Consider the following 15,859-nt stretch of genomic DNA (forward strand, 5'->3'; position numbering starts at 1 on the left):
CCAAAGATGTGCGGGTTAGGTTGATTGGCTATGATAAATTGACCCTTAGTGTTAGGGGGATTAAATACGTGGGGTTACGGGGATAGGGTGGGATATGTGTTGGTGTAGGGGTTACGGGGATCGGGTGGGATATGTGTCGGTGCAGGCTCGATGGGCCGAAATGGCCTCTATCTGCACTGTGGGGTTTCTGTGATTCTGTGATTCTGTGAATGCATCTGTAGCATCTCCCAGATGGCAGGAGGGCGAACAGACTGTGGCTGGTATACAAACGCCAGTATGGAGCAGTTGGGCCGAATGGCCTGTTTCTGTGCTGTTAATGCAATGTAAATCGTTGCACAAACAATGAATGACTTTGAAGGGCATTGACTGTTATATTGGGTGGGAAGCGAAGCCGTGTTCGGTGGTAAATTGGCATGTTTGGTGGTGCCACCACCACCAGCCAGATTGCCAATTCCCAACCACCCTCCCCCACCCTCTGTGATCAGTGCGAACACACAGACCTGCAGCCACTACTCTTCCCTTTCCAGCACCTTGCCCACTCTGCCAGCCGCTGGCCGCGCCTGGCCCGGCGAGCCGAGCATGCCGGGAGCTGTAGTTCCCCAAGGCGGCGGCGGCGCGGTCTGCCCTTCGGTGACGTCAGCGCGGGACTGCACCTCCCAGGGTGCGGCGGGGCGGGGGCGGGCTGTGCGCAGGCGCGGTGCCTGTGTGGCGGGTCAGGCTGGGCTCAGGCCGCATTCTGCTCATTGTCAAAACACAGGCAGCTGACAACACTTGCACAAGGTGCTGGGCAAAGCCCAGAGCATTGTATGTCCTCAAATAAACCTGGTAAGTCCCATTACATTTTAACATTTTAAAACGTCCAGTTGAAATTTGCATTATATCTCGCTGAATTGCAAAATTCGAATGAAGCAAAATGGGTTTTCACCTTCATTCTCCCACCACCCCCCTCACTCCTCGCTCCTCCTCTTCCATCTCCTCGCTCCTCTTCACTCCCACTTCTTCCATCTCCTCCTTTACATTTTTATTTAAATGTTTGTTGAATATCAATCGAGGTGAGAGATGTGTGTCCTGGCAATTGGACATGATGCCACTTTGACACCCAGTGTCCCATCAAACACTCCCAGGGCAGGTACAGCACGGATTAGATACAGAGTAAAGCTCCCTCTACACTGTCCCATCAAACACTCCCAGGGCAGGTACAGCACGGGTTAGATACAGAGTAAAACTCTCTCTACACTGTCCCATCAAACACTCCCAGGGCAGGTACAGCACGGGTTAGATACAGAGTAACGCTCCCTCTACACTGTCCCATCAAACACTCCCAGGGCAGGTACAGCACGGGTTAGATACAGAGTAAAGCTCCCTCTACACTGTCCCATCAAACACTCCCAGGGCAGGTACAGCGCGGGTTAGATACAGAGTAAAGCTCCCTATACACTGTCCCATCAAACACTCCCAGGGCAGGTACAGCACGGGTTAGATACAGAGTAAAGCTCCCTCTACACTGTCTTATCAAACACTCCCAGGGCAGGTACAGCACGGGTTAGATACAGAGTAAAGCTCCCTCTACACTGTCCCATCAAACACTCCCAGGACAGGTACAGCACGGGTTAGATACAGAGTAAAGCTCCCTCTACACTGTCCCATCAAACACTCCCAGGGCAGGTACAGCACGGGTTAGATACAGAGTAAAGCTCCCTCTACACTGTCCCATCAAACACTCCCAGGGCAGGTACAGCACGGGTTAGATACAGAGTAAATCTCCCTCTACACTGTCCCATCAAACACTCCCAGGGCAGGTACAGCACGGGTTAGATACAGAGTAAAGCTCCCTCTACACTGTCCCATCAAACACTCCCAGGGCAGGTACAGCGTGGGTTAGATACAGAGTAAAGCTCCCTCTACACTGTCCCATCAAACACTCCCAGGGCAGGTCCAGCACGGTTTAGATACAGAGTAAAGCTCCCTCTACACTGTCCCATCACACACTCCCAGGGCAGGTACAGCACGGGTTAGATACAGAGTAAAGCTCCCTCTACACTGTCCCATCAAACACTCCCAGGGCAGGTACAGCATGGGCTAGATGCAGAAATATATAGAAGATACATTCTCACAGCTCTCTGTGTGAAGAAATTTCTCCTGCCCTCTGTTCTAAATCTCTTGCATCTAATCATGTCTCTATGGCCTCTTGTTGTTGACCCCCTCAATTACTGGGAATGGTTTGCTTCTATCCACCCTGTCCCATCCCATATGTTGTATCGCCCTGTAACTATGTTAATCGCCCCACCATTGGCGGCCGTGCCTTCAGCTGCCTGGGCACCGAGCTCTGGAATTCCCTCCCTAAACCTCTCCGCCTCTCTCTCCTCCTTTAAGACACTTGTTAAAACCAACTTCTTTGTCAATGCCTCTGTTCATCTGTCCTATTATCTCCTTATGTGGCTCGGTGTCAATTTTTGTTTGATAATCGCTCCTGTGAAGCACCTTGGGATGTTTTACTACGTTAAAGGTGCTATATAAATGCAAGTTGTTGTTCTAACGATAATAGCCTCCCAGTTTTTCAGGTCTTCCTTTGATAGAGTAAAATTGCCTCCGCGCTTCCCCAGCATCTGAGGATCACCTCGTGTCCTGCTGTTGCCCATGCCAACCATCCTGTGCCCATCGAGCAAACGGTACCAGACCCTTTTGTGTTGTGGGTTTGCTCAGCGCTGCGTCACGGCCGTCCAAACCTGTCTGTCTTTCGACCCGTGCCGCAGGCTGTGGGCTGGGAGGGCTGTTCCCTTTAATCCACGTGGCCACGCCGCGTTCTGGAGCACCCGTGCAGCCGGCTCACCGGCTTTTGAATCGGGGGGTGGGGAAGCGTCTGCACGGAATTCTGTATGGGCCGCGCGACCCAAAAAAATTAGAGGGAACGTTGGATGGCAGGATTTGTTACAATTAGTTTACACTCTTTCCTCTTCCCACCCCCCCCCCCCCCCCCACCCCCGACTTCGAGTGGAAAGATCAGCGAGGATTTCTGCTTCCGAGCAGGTCTGTGGCAGTGAGAGAGAGAATGTTGCACGGGGCGAGGAAGTGGAGTGACAAGCAGGTGCTGAAGGATTACACTAAGCAGTGAAATTGTTTCCTGTCCAGTACTTAATCTAGTTTAGCAAACAACATTCACAGATGGAGATAAGATACAGATCAGCCTTGATCCAACTGAATGGCGACAGTCTCGAGGGCTCGAGGGGCTGAATGGCTTCTTATGTATAAAATTATGAGGGGCCGAAATAGATTGGATCTATTTCCCCCTAGCAGAGAGGTCAATAACCAGGGGGCACAGATTTAAAGTAATTGGTAGAAGGATTAGAGGGGAGTTGAGGAGAACTTTTTTCCCCCAGAGGGTGGTGGGGGTCTGGAACTCACTGCCTGAAAGGGTGGTAGAGGCAGAAACCCTCATCACATTTAAAAAGTACTTGGATATGCACTTGAAGTGCCGTAACCTACAGGGCTACGGACCAAGAGCTGGAAAGTGGGATTAGGCTGGAGCGCTCTTTTCTGACTGGCACAGACACGATGGGCCGAATGGCCTCCTCCTGTGCCGTAAATTTCTGTGATCGATGTTTCTGGTTCAGCAGGCTCGGTGCGCCCCTCTGTTTCCCTGACTGCAGATCGAGGGTTAAACGTGGTCCGTCTCAGCCGCTCCCCTGCGGAAGCAGTGACTTGAAGAGGCACACCTTCCCCCCAGTGGGCTGAGGCACCATCCAGTGTCCTGCGGAACCGGTCACAACCAGCAACGGCTCAACTGAGTCAGCCGGTGTCAGCTGCCGAGCTCTTGGGCTAGGGAGGGGCGGGTGTGGGGTCAAAGATGAGATTGAGCTTGGCTGCGATGCCCACACGGTCGAATAGTCGGCCGGCATTTGCTGCCTAGGATGATGGGTGAAGAACGGTAATCTTGATGAGTGACGGTAGAGGCAAGCTTTACCTTAGGAATTGTCACCCCTCCTCAGCCAGGTGTCGATGCCTTCCTCCCTATCTCTGTAACCTCCTCCAGCCCCACAACCCTCCGAGGTCTCTGCACTCCTCCAATTCTGGCCTCTTGCGCGCCCCCAATTGTAATCGCTCCACCATTGGCGGCCGTGCCTTCAGCTGCCTGGGCCCCGAGCTCTGGAATTCCCTCCCTAAACCTCTCCGCCTCTCTCTCCTCCTTTAAGACGCTCCTTAAAACCTACCTCTTCGACCAAGCTTTTGGTCACCTGTCCTTAATGTCTCCTTATGGCGGGGGAGTCCAGAACCAGGGGTCACAGTCTAAGGATAAGGGGTAAGCCATTTAGGACTGAGATGAGGAGGAATTTCTTCACCCAGAGAGTGGTGAACCTGTGGAATTCTCTACCACAGAAGGCAGTGGAGGCCAATTCATTAAATATATTCAAGAAGGAGTTAGATATATTTCTTAAGGCTAAAGGGATCAAGGAATATGGGGAGAAAGCAGGGACAGGGTACTGAATTTGGATGATCAGCCATGATCGCATTGAATGGCGGAGCAGGCTCGAGGGGCCGAATGGCCTACTCCTGCTCCTATCTTCTATGTTTCTATGTTATGTGGCTCGGTGTCAAACCTTGTCTGATAATCGCTCCTGTGAAGCACCGTGGGACATTTTTACTACATTAAAGGCGCTATATAAACACAAGTTGTTGGGGAGAGAAGGGGAGGCGGAGCTGGTACTTTAAACCTTGCTGAGGCGAATGAGACGTTTTGCCAAAAGTAATAAATGATTTTTTTAAGTGATGGATGACGTGGGGAGAGGAGGAGCCACACGAGGAACCCTCCCATCCCCCTCCCTTTAATCCTTGCCGGCCGGTACAGTGTGACTACGGAACCAATTCTCGTTCCGAGGCTGAAGCTCAATTCTCCACCTGGTTTAATTTTTTTTTTTAAAAACCGAAGGATTTCAGTTTGATTTTTCTACCTCGGGCGATTTGTCTCTGCTGAATAATCCGCTTGGATTCAATCCTACTAATGCTTTCCAAAAATGAAGTATGGCCACTGAGATGAAGACATTAAATTACAGCAGGTTTTATTGCTGCCTCAGAACTCCGAGAATCCTAGAACAAGGAGGCCATTCGGCCCATTGTGCCTGTGCCGGCTCTTTGGTAGAGCTCTCCAATCAGTCCCACTCCCCCCTGCTCTGCCCCTACAGCCCTGTAATTTTTTCCCCGTCAACTATTTCTCCAATTCCCCATTGAAAGTCACTGTTGAATCTGCTTCCACCGCCCTTTCAGGCAGCGCGTTCCAGATCACAACAACTCGCTGTGCAAAAAAAATATTTCCGGATGTCGCCTCTGATTCTTTTGCCAGTCACCTTAAATCTGTGTCCTCTGGTTACCAACCCTCCTGCCACTGAAAACAGTTTCTCCTTATTTACTCTATCACACCATTCGTGCTTTTTGAACACCTCTATCAAATCTCTCCTTCACCTTCTCTGCTCTAAGGAGAACAGTCCCAGCTTCTCCAGTCTCTCCACAGAACTGAAGTCCCTCATCCCCAGCACCATTCTAGTAAATCTCCTCTGCACCCTCTCCAAGGCCTTGACATCCTTCCCAAAGTGCGGTGCCCAGAATTGGACACAATACTCCAGCTGAGAAGATGAATCAAATCTTGATCTCTTCTCTATCCCCCTCGTCTCACCACCTCTCCTGAAGTACTGCTGGGGTATCCGGACTTCCCTCCAATACTTCACTCAGAAGTGGCCATTCTTTTATCGACGTGCTATTCAACTACTGTGAGCATCGCTGCTGAAACCCATCCTGTGCTTACTCGACATCCACTCATGTTCTTGCAGGGGTCACTGGGCACCAGTCAGATGCCAGAACCCTAGCTTGATTTTCAATCTCCGCTGGCCCAGAGGTCACTGAGGCCAAGAGCAGCACCTCCCCCAACTGAGACTAGCCAACTCCGCACAGACCGGGAGTGGAACCTGGGACTGTTGCAGCTGTGCTGCCCGTGTCCTAACTCACACCCAGTCCCGTTCACCCATCACCCCCTGTGCTCGCTGCCCCGTGTCCTAACTCACACCCAGTCCCGTTCACCCATCACCCCCTGTGCTCACTGCCCCGTGTCCTAACTCACACCCAGTCCCGTTCACCCATCACCCCCTGTGCTCACTGTCCCGTGTCCTAACTCACACCCAGTCCCGTTCACCCATCACCCCCTGTGCTCACTGCCCCGTGTCCTAACTCACACCCAGTCCCGTTCACCCATCACCCCCTGTGCTCACTGCCCCGTGTCCTAACTCACACCCAGTCCCGTTCACCCATCACCCCCTGTGCTCACTGCCCCGTGTCCTAACTCACACCCAGTCCCGTTCACCCATCACCCCCGTGCTCACTGCCCCGTGTCCTAACTCGCACCAAGTTCCGTTCACCCATCACCCCCTGTGCTCACTGCCCCATGTCCTAACTCACACCCAGTCCCGTTCACCCATCACCCCCTGTGCTCACTGCCCCGTGTCCTAACTCGCACCCAGTCCCGTTCACCCATCACCCCGTGCTCACTGCCCCGTGTCCTAACTCACACCCAGTCCCGTTCACCCATCGCCCCCTGTGCTCGCTGACCTACATTGGCTCCCGGTCCGGCAACACCTCGATTTAAAAAAAATTTTCATCCTTGTTTTCAAATCCCTCCATGGCCTCATCCTCCAGCCCCACAACCCTCCGAGGTCTCTGCGCTCCTCCGATTCTGTCCTCTTGAGCATCCCTGATTTTAATCGCTCCACCATTGGCGGCCGTGCCTTCAGCTGCCTGGGCCCTCAACTCTGGAATTCCCTCCCTAAACCTCTCCGCCTCTACATTTATCTTTGTTTAAGACACTCCATTAAATCTACCTCTTTGACCCAGCTTTTGGTCACCTGCCCTAATATCGCTCTGTGTTTCGATGTCAAATTCTGTCTGATAATCGCTCCTGTGAAGCACCTTGGGATGTTTTACTACATTAAAGGCGCTATATAAATGCAAGTTGTTGTCTGCTTAGCTCCAGCTACTCACCGAGCTAGCAGAGCTGCCTGGTTTTATCCGTTTATCCATATATTTATCTATTTATCTATCATGACAATTTTTCTCGCCCTCCACTGTAGGCGTTGACTCTCACTGGTGCGCGTTTCCCCCCCCCCCCCCCCCCCCCCCCCGGCCGTACATCCTCCGTGTGTGGGCCGCGATGGTGAGTTTTGGCAGGTTAAGGTGTCAGCCGGCAGCCCCTCTCGCCTGTTGGATCAGAAGGTTGTGGGTTCAGGTCCCACTCTGGACACTTGAGCCCACAATCCAGGCCGACACTCCCAGGGCAGTGCTGAGGGAGTGCTGCACTGTCGGAGGTGCCGTCTTTCGGATGAGACGTTAAACCGAGGCCCCGTCTGCTCTCTCAGGTGGATGTAAAAGATCCCACGGCCACAGAGAAGAGCAGGGGACAATCAACATCACTAAAACAGATGATCTGGTCATTATCACATTGCTGTTTGTGGGAGCTTGCTGTGCGCAAATTGGCTGCCGCGTTTCCTACATCACAACAGTGACTACACTTCAAAGATACTTCATTGGTGATTTGGGACTTTAGAGGTTCTGAAAGGCGCTGTAGAAATGCAAGTCTGTCTTTCTTTAACTGCAAAGGCCATCACCATCTGATCCTGTCCCCACACAGAGTTCCCAGCAGGATTCAGTGCAGAGTGATCAGTGCTGAGGCCCTCCGATGATTTACTGGGTCCCCCCCCCCAGTCAGTTCCACTCTGAGTTTGATGAGGTGACTGAAGGCTGTCCGAGCTTTGTCTTTGAAGGCTGCATAGGAACTGTATGTCACGGGGTGGGGGTGCATGGGATTGATGGTTTAAATTCACCTTCCTGTTGATTTGCAGATATATCACGTTGCAACTCTTTACCTTTCTGATTTAAGATTAATTGACCAACAACACTAAAATCAGCCCTTTCCCGACCTTCCAAACAGGATGCTGCAGTGATTGAGGATTACGACAGAAATTAGAGCAGCGTGGTCTGTGCTTTGAGGACCGAGTCGGGTGGGGGTGGCGGGATGGGGAGGGGGCTGAGATGCGGGGGGTGACTGTCTAGACACCCCTGGGGTAACATTGTATAGGAACAGGAGGAGGCCATTCAGCCCCTCGAGGCTGTGCTGCCATTTAATCAGATCACGGCTGATCTGTACCTCAACTCCATCTATCCCTTGGTACCTTTACCCAACAAACATCCATCCATCTCGGTCTTAAATTTCAATTGACCCTCCCCAATCCCCCCCAGCGTCTGCAGCCTTTTTGACGGAAGAGAGTTCCAGATTTCCACGAACCTTTTTGTGAAAAAGTGCTTCCTGATTTCGCTCCTGAATAGCCGAGCTCTAATTTTAAGGGGGCGCCAATGTTCCCTGTAAGCTTGGCGCTCCAGGGGATCCCGCGCCGCTGGCTTTTCAATGAAAAACTCGCAGACGGGGTATTTTGAACGGCCCACGCAGCCAATTCAGATGGTGACTGGGTATCACAGCCGAGCCCGATCCAGTCCTCACTCAGTCATTCATACGCAACCACTTCCCAGTAGGAGTCCCTGGGGAGTGGGAGCCCTTGTCGAATTGCCTCGCCTCACCTCCAGACCAGGGGGCGCTCGCGCTGAGATCGGCAATGCAAACCAAGTCCCATTTGGCTCCATACCATTGTTGCAGTTACCCCCTGAACCATCAGGGGGAGCTCACAACCCTTTCCATTGGAGCGTGCTGATTGGCTGATCGGGGCAATGCGTGATAACAACACCGGATTAAATGATCCTTATTCATAAAACTTACATGAATTGGGTTTTTTAAATTCTCCGGAGGAGGAATAAAGTTTCCGTTGCATGACTTGCAGAGAATTGCATAGAATTTACAGCACAGAAACAAGGCCATTCGGCCCCACCTGTCAATGCCGCAGTTTATGCTCCACACAAGCCTCCTCCCACCCCTCTTCATCTATCAACCTATCTAGTCCCTTCTCCCTCATGTGATTAGCTACCCCTGAAATGCTTCTATACTATTCGCCTCAATCACTCCCTGTGGTAGCGAATTCCACATTCTGACCGCTCTCTGGGTAAAGAAGTTTCTCCTGAATTCCCCATTAGATTTATTGGTGACTCTCTTATGTTTATGGCCCCTAGTTTTGGTGTCTCCCACAAGTGGAAACGTCTTCTCTACGTCTACCCAAAGGGTGAGGGGGCAGATTGGAACCCCTATCCCTGAGAGCGAGGGACTCCCAGCACCGTACCCCTGAGATTGAGTTAAGCGTGGGCCCCACTACAGCCGAGCGAGCGGGTACTCGAGTTTGTAACCTCTGAGCACCAGCCCCACCTGTCGAGTTTGTGCGGTGCTGATAAAATCTGGTTCGGAAGCACTGGGTCGTGTTTCACCATTAATTATATAAAGTAACAGTCTTTATTACTTGGGTCTGACTCCTTAATAATTGACTCAAAGTTTGAACGACCTCCTTAATATGTAATTAACTCTTAGTTACGGGACACGTGGGGATATAGGATCTCTCCCTTCCCTTGCCCCCTCTTTCCCCAGGGAGTCGATGCTTTTCCAGTACCCTGGAGGTTGTCTGTCCTGCTGCAGAGTCGAGGCCCTCATGACGACTGCTCTGTGGATTGGTTTTTGTAAAAAAGAGTTGGGGACATTTTCTGTCAAGAACTAATCAGCAAGGCTTGAGCCTGCTGGGCCGGGCTCCGGCTGTGTAACCTGTGCGAGCTAAACAGAGCCAGGCTAAGTTACTTGTATTGGGGAAAAACCCGGGCGGAAGGGTCCTCTGATCTTGGAGAGAAGACGAGGAGAATTGAGTGAGTAGGCGAGTCCAAATGAGGGTTTTAGAAGCTTGTAGCGGGGAGGAGTACAAAAAGGAAATTGTGAATTAAAATATTCGTGTATTCCCAGCACACTGCAGTCTGTAGCTGCTGTTCGGTGATCCCTGCTGAAAGTGTGTGTGTGTGTGATGAAGATGGGATCAGCTTTGGTTGTGATGCCCCTGTGGTTGAATTGCCACCTGAGAAGTATTAGGAAGAGGCTAATTATAGCGTCTCCTCCCACCCCTTGCTCTGGCCCTCCACCAACTCAGCACCCGACCCCGGGACCTCCTGGTCTGTACGACGAGGGGAACTGTTAACTTAGTTTTGTTAATTAGTGAATTATTTCTGTTGCAGACGTTACTCACCAGCTGCTGTAACTGGGGCTGAACGGGACAGTTCACCGGTTACCGGGGAAGCTCACGGTGTTCCTGACACGCAATGCCAGGCTCCTCTGACCCCGTGCCACTGCCAGCGGAGTTACCACCTCGCACGGCCTCCACCTCACTCGTCTAACGGTAAGTACAGTCACCTCGAAGGTCCGAACTGAACTTAAACCCGGTTTTTAAATAATCGAGGGGTTCTAGGGGTTTATATATAGAATAACAGATACCCGGGAGTGAGTTACAGGTTGGAATCTAATCGAGGGGTTCGGGGGGTTTATATATAGAATAACAGGTACCCGGGAGTGAGTTACAGGTTGGAATCTAATCGAGGGGTTCGGGGGGTTTATATATAGAATAACAGATACCCGGGAGTGAGTTACAGGCTGGAATCTAATCGAGGGGTTCGGGGGGTTTATATATAGAATAACAGATACCCGGGAGTGAGTTACAGGTTGGTATCTAATCGAGGGGTTCGGGGGGTTTATATATAGAATAACAGGTACCCGGGAGTGAGTTACAGGTTGGAATCTAATCGAGGGGTTCGGGGGGTTTATATATAGAATAACAGATACCCGGGAGTGAGTTACAGGCTGGAATCTAATCGAGGGGTTCGGGGGGTTTATATATAGAATAACAGATACCCGGGAGTGAGTTACAGGTTGGAATCTAATCGAGGGGTTCGGGGGGTTTATATATAGAATAACAGGTACCCGGGAGTGAGTTACAGGTTGGAATCTAATCGAGGGGTTCGGGGGGTTTATATATAGAATAACAGATACCCGGGAGTGAGTTACAGGCTGGAATCTAATCGAGGGGTTCGGGGGGTTTATATATAGAATAACAGATACCCGGGAGTGAGTTACAGGTTGGAATCTAATCGAGGGGTTCGGGGGGTTTATATATAGAATAACAGATACCCGGGAGTGAGTTACAGGCTGGAATCTAATCGAGGGGTTCGGGGGGTTTATATATAGAATAACAGATACCCGGGAGTGAGTTACAGGCTGGAATCTAATCGAGGGGTTCGGGGGGTTTATATATAGAATAACAGATACCCGGGAGTGAGTTACAGGCTGGAATCTAATCGAGGGGTTCGGGGAGGGTTTATATATAGAATAACAGATACCTGGGAGTGAGTTACAGGCTGGAATCTAATCGAGGGGTTCGGGGGGTTTATATATAGAATAACAGATACCCGGGAGTGAGTTACAGGCTGGAATCTAATCGAGAGGTTCGGGGGGTTTATATATAGAATAACAGATACCCGGGAGTGAGTTACAGGCTGGAATCTAATCGAGAGGTTCGAGGGTTTATATATAGAATAACAGATACCCGGGAGTGAGTTACAGGCTGGAATCTAATCGAGGGGTTCGGGGGGTTTATATATAGAATAACAGATACCCGGGAGTGAGTTACAGGCTGGAATCTAATCGAGGGGTTCGGCGGGTTTATATATACATGTATAGATTTATAAATTGGATGGGGTGGTGATCAGACAATAAGATTGTGTTCGGATGACATTGTAAACTGTTAATGAAGCTCATGAAGGTTATTTTTAACTGGATACTGACAGGTGACCATTTTAATTATCGTCACTGCCGCAGTTTAGTTTGTGACTATAAATAACGGCACTCTACTTTCCCTCTCTCTCACCTCCAGCCTCTCTCTCTCTCTCTCTCTCCATCGTAACTCTCTCAATTGTATTGCGCTGATACTCTGCGCTGTTGTATTCTGAAGCGTCCTCTCTTGTTCCTTCTCGGCTCCAAATTGCACATCTCGCGCGCCCCCCCTCCCCGTATCCTCACTGCGTGCGACCGATCGCATCACAGATACATAGAAGATAGGAGCAGGAGTAGGCCATTCGGCCCCTCGAGCCTGCTCCGCCATTCAATGAGATCATGGCTGATCATCCAAATTCAGTACCCTGTCCCTGCCTTCTCCCCATATCCCTTGATCCCTTTACCCTTAAGAAATATATCTAACTCCTTCTTGAATATATTTAATGAATTGGCCTCAACTGCCTTCTGTGGTAGAGAATTCCACAGGTTCACCACTCTCTGGGTGAAGAAATTCCTCCTCATCTCTGTCCTAAATGGCTTACCCCTTATCCTTAGACTGTGACCCCTGGTTCTGGACTCCCCGACCATCGGGAACATCCTTCCTGCATCTAGTCTGTCTAGTCCTGTTAGAATTTTATAAGTTTCAATGAGATCCCCTCTCATTCTTCTAAACTCCAGCGAGTACAAGCCCAATCGACCCAATCTCTCCTCATACGTCATTCCTGCCATCCCAGGTATCAGTCTGGTGAATCTTCGCTGCACTCCCTCCATGGCAAGAACATCCTTCCTCAGATAAGGCGACCAAAACTGCACACAATACTCAAGGTGTGGTCTCACCAAGGCCCTGTACAACTGCAGCAAGACATCCTTGCTCCTGTACTCGAATCCTCTCGCTATGAAGGCCAGCAAATCATTGCTTGCTTTGAGGAGTCGACGTGAAGGGCGGGTGGGAGATGATGCTTCTTCCAAAATTCAATAGACTCTGGAACAGTTCCCATGGATTGGAGGGTAGCTAATGTTATCCCACTATTCAAAAAAAGGTGGTAGAGAGAAAACGGGGAATTACATCGGTAGTGGGGAAAATGCTAGAGTCCATTATAAAAGATGTAATAGCAGAGCATTTGGAAAACAATGACAGGATCGGACAAAGTCAACATGGATTTACAAAAGGTAAATCGTGCTTGACTAATCTACTGGAATTTTTTGAGGATGTAACTGGTAAAATAGATAAGGGAGAACCAGTGGATGTGGTGTATTTGGGCTTTCAGAAGGCTTTCGATAAGGTCCCGCATAAGAGGTTAGCGTGTAAAGTTAAAGCACAAGGGATTGGGGGCAAGGTATTGACTTGGATAGAGAACTGGTTGGCAGACAGGAAGCAAAGAGTTGGAATAAACGTGTCTTTTTCCGAGTGGCAGGCAGTGACTAGTGGGGTACCGCAGGGATTGGTCTTAGGACCCCAGCTATTCACAATATATATTAATGATCCAGACGAGGGAACTAGATGTAATATCTCCAAGTTTGCAGAAGACACAAAGCTGGGTGGGCGTGTGTGCTGTGAGGAGGATGCCGAGAAACTCCAGGATGATTTGGACAGGTTGGGTGATTGAGCAGATGCAGTATAATGTGGATAAATGCGAGGTTATCCACTTTGGTGGCAAAAACAGGAAGGCAAATTATTATCTGAACGGCAATAGATTGGGAGAAGGGGAAGTGCAATGAGACCTGGGTGTCCTTGTGCACCAGTCGCTGAAGATAAGCATGCAGGTGCAGCAGGCAGTTAAGAAGGCAAATGGTATGTTGGCCTTCATAGCGAGAGGATTCGAGTACAGGAACAAGGATGTCTTGCTGCAGTTGTACAGGGCTTTGGTGAGACCACACCTTGAGTATTGTGTGCAGTTTTGGTCGCCTTATCTGAGGAAGGATGTTCTTGCCATGGAGGGAGTGCAGCGAAAATTCACCAGACTGATACCTGGGATGGCAGGAATGATGTATGAGGAGAGATTGGGTTGATTAGGCTTATATTCGCTAGAGTTTAGAAGAATGAGAGGGGATCTCATTGAAACTTATAAAATTCTAACAGGACTAGACAGACCAGATGCAGGAAGGATGTTCCCGATGGCGGGGGAGTCCAGAACCAGTGGTCACAGTCTAAGGATAAGGGGTAAGCCATTTAGGACAGAGGAATTTCTTCACCCAGAGAGTGGTGAACCTGTGGAATTCTCTACCACAGAAGACAGTTGAGGCCAATTCATTAAATATATTCAAGAAGGAGTTGGATATATTTCTTAAGGCTAAAGGGATCAAGGGATATGGGGAGAAGGCAGGGACAGGGTACTGAATTTGGATGATCAGCCATGATCGCATTGAATGGCGGAGCGGGCTCGAGGGGCCGAATGGCCTACTCCTGCTCCTATCTTCTATGTTTCCATCTGGCAATGCACCAATGGAATGACTCTGCAGTTGGTTGTTGGGAAAGGTTGCTGTGTAATTTTATCGTGTGACCAACCTGCGAGGTAGCGCAGTGACGCCAGGCGTGGCTTTGAACTCTCCTCCCCATCTCGTTCACCACCTACCAATCCTGGTAGTCGTATGATACAACGATAATGGAGTTGTTCACCAATCACAGCGATTATCAATTGATATACAACAGACCCAGACATGACATGACGATGACAACAAAAGCAACTTGTATTTATATAGCACCTTTAACGTAGTAAAACGTCCCGAGGTGTGAGATGAGGAAAACCCCCAGTGGGGGAGAGCTTTAGGAACCAGAGGTCCAAAGTCACCTGTTCCTCCCGAGCATTGCTGCACTCACCACACATCACGGCTCAAATTACTCATAGACTGTGTCACAAGATGTTATTCGCTGAAAGCAGTCTATCTTAAGTTGAATTTGAATGAACCAACACTAACTGCTTCCCCGTCTCCCCCGAGGAGCCTGTTCCGTAGATTGACCACTCGCTCACTGAAATAATGTTTCCGCAGATTAGTTTTTGAATTTACCCCCCCCCTCTTCAAAAAGAAAAGCAAGAGAAGAAGCACTTGGGTTCATAGAGCGATTCGTCACACTATCCCCACTCCTCGAAGTCCTTCAAGCACAGAATTACTTTTAAGGTGCAGGAGCAGTGACTTGTCCTGTGGGGAAATGTGACAGCACCCTGTCAACAACAAGGACCAGTTCATCCGCTTTTGATGGTATTGGTTGAGGGATAAACTTTGGCCGAGAAAGCAAGGTCAGGCCTTTCAGCAGCGACGCCAGGAAGCACTTCTTCACACAAAGGGTAGTCGAAATTTGGAACCCTCTCCCCCAAAAGGCTGTGGATGCTGAGGGTAAATTGAAGTTTTCAAGACTGAAATCGATAGAATTTTGTTGGGTATCATGGGATTTGGATCAAAGCCGGGTAAATGGGATTGAGATACAGATCAGCCGTGATCTAATTGAATGGTGACTAGCCTTGAGGGGCTGAATGGCCTGCTGAATATTCCCCTGCTCTGTGAATAGTGCCGTGAGACCTTTAATACCCAGCAACTGGGACCTTGGATTAAAGTCTCATCCAGACTGACACTCCCAGTGCAGTGCTGAGGGGATGCTGCACTGTCGGAGGTGCCGTCTTTCAAAATGAGACATTAAACCGAGGCCCCGTCTGCTCTCTCAGGTGGACATAAAATATCCCACGGCCACTATTGGAAGAAGAGCAGGGGAGTTATCCCCGGTGTCCTGGACAATATTTATTCCTCAATCAACATCACTAAAACAGATTATCTGGTCATTATCACATTGCTGTTTGTGGGAGCTTGCTGTGCGCAAATTGGCTGCCACATTTCCTGCATTACAACAGTGACTACACTTTAAAAAGTACTTCATTGGCTGTGAAGCGCTTTGGGACGTCCTGAGGTTGTGAAAGGCGCTATAGAAATACAAGTCTTTCTTTTAATCTGGCGGACAGTATTTCCGAGAATGCCGCACGGTTATTATTTTGACTGTCTGGTTTTGTTTTAAATACTGGAAGCTCACCCACCTGCCCTCTTTCCCTGGACGCTGTGCAGAAGGGTGCAAAAGATTATTTTATTTAAAATTAA

General features: G+C 49.8%; 1 protein-coding gene across 1 annotated transcript in view; it reads left to right on the forward strand.

Annotated features, from left to right (window-relative positions):
• The first annotated feature begins 684 nt into the window (after positions 1 to 684).
• The window catches only part of zdhhc16b (zDHHC palmitoyltransferase 16b), a 29,375-nt gene continuing 14,200 nt past the window's right edge, over positions 685 to 15,859 (forward strand). Inside the window, exons 1-2 of the mRNA XM_085994237.1 lie at positions 685 to 825; positions 10,189 to 10,349. The gene's annotated coding sequence lies outside the window, so the exon portion shown is untranslated. The remainder of the gene's footprint in view (positions 826 to 10,188; positions 10,350 to 15,859) is intronic.

The sequence above is a fragment of the Somniosus microcephalus genome, chromosome 8 (assembly GCF_052327205.1).
Source record: "Somniosus microcephalus isolate GS21.2 chromosome 8, FLI_Smic_1.0, whole genome shotgun sequence".
Taxonomy (NCBI): domain Eukaryota; kingdom Metazoa; phylum Chordata; class Chondrichthyes; order Squaliformes; family Somniosidae; genus Somniosus; species Somniosus microcephalus.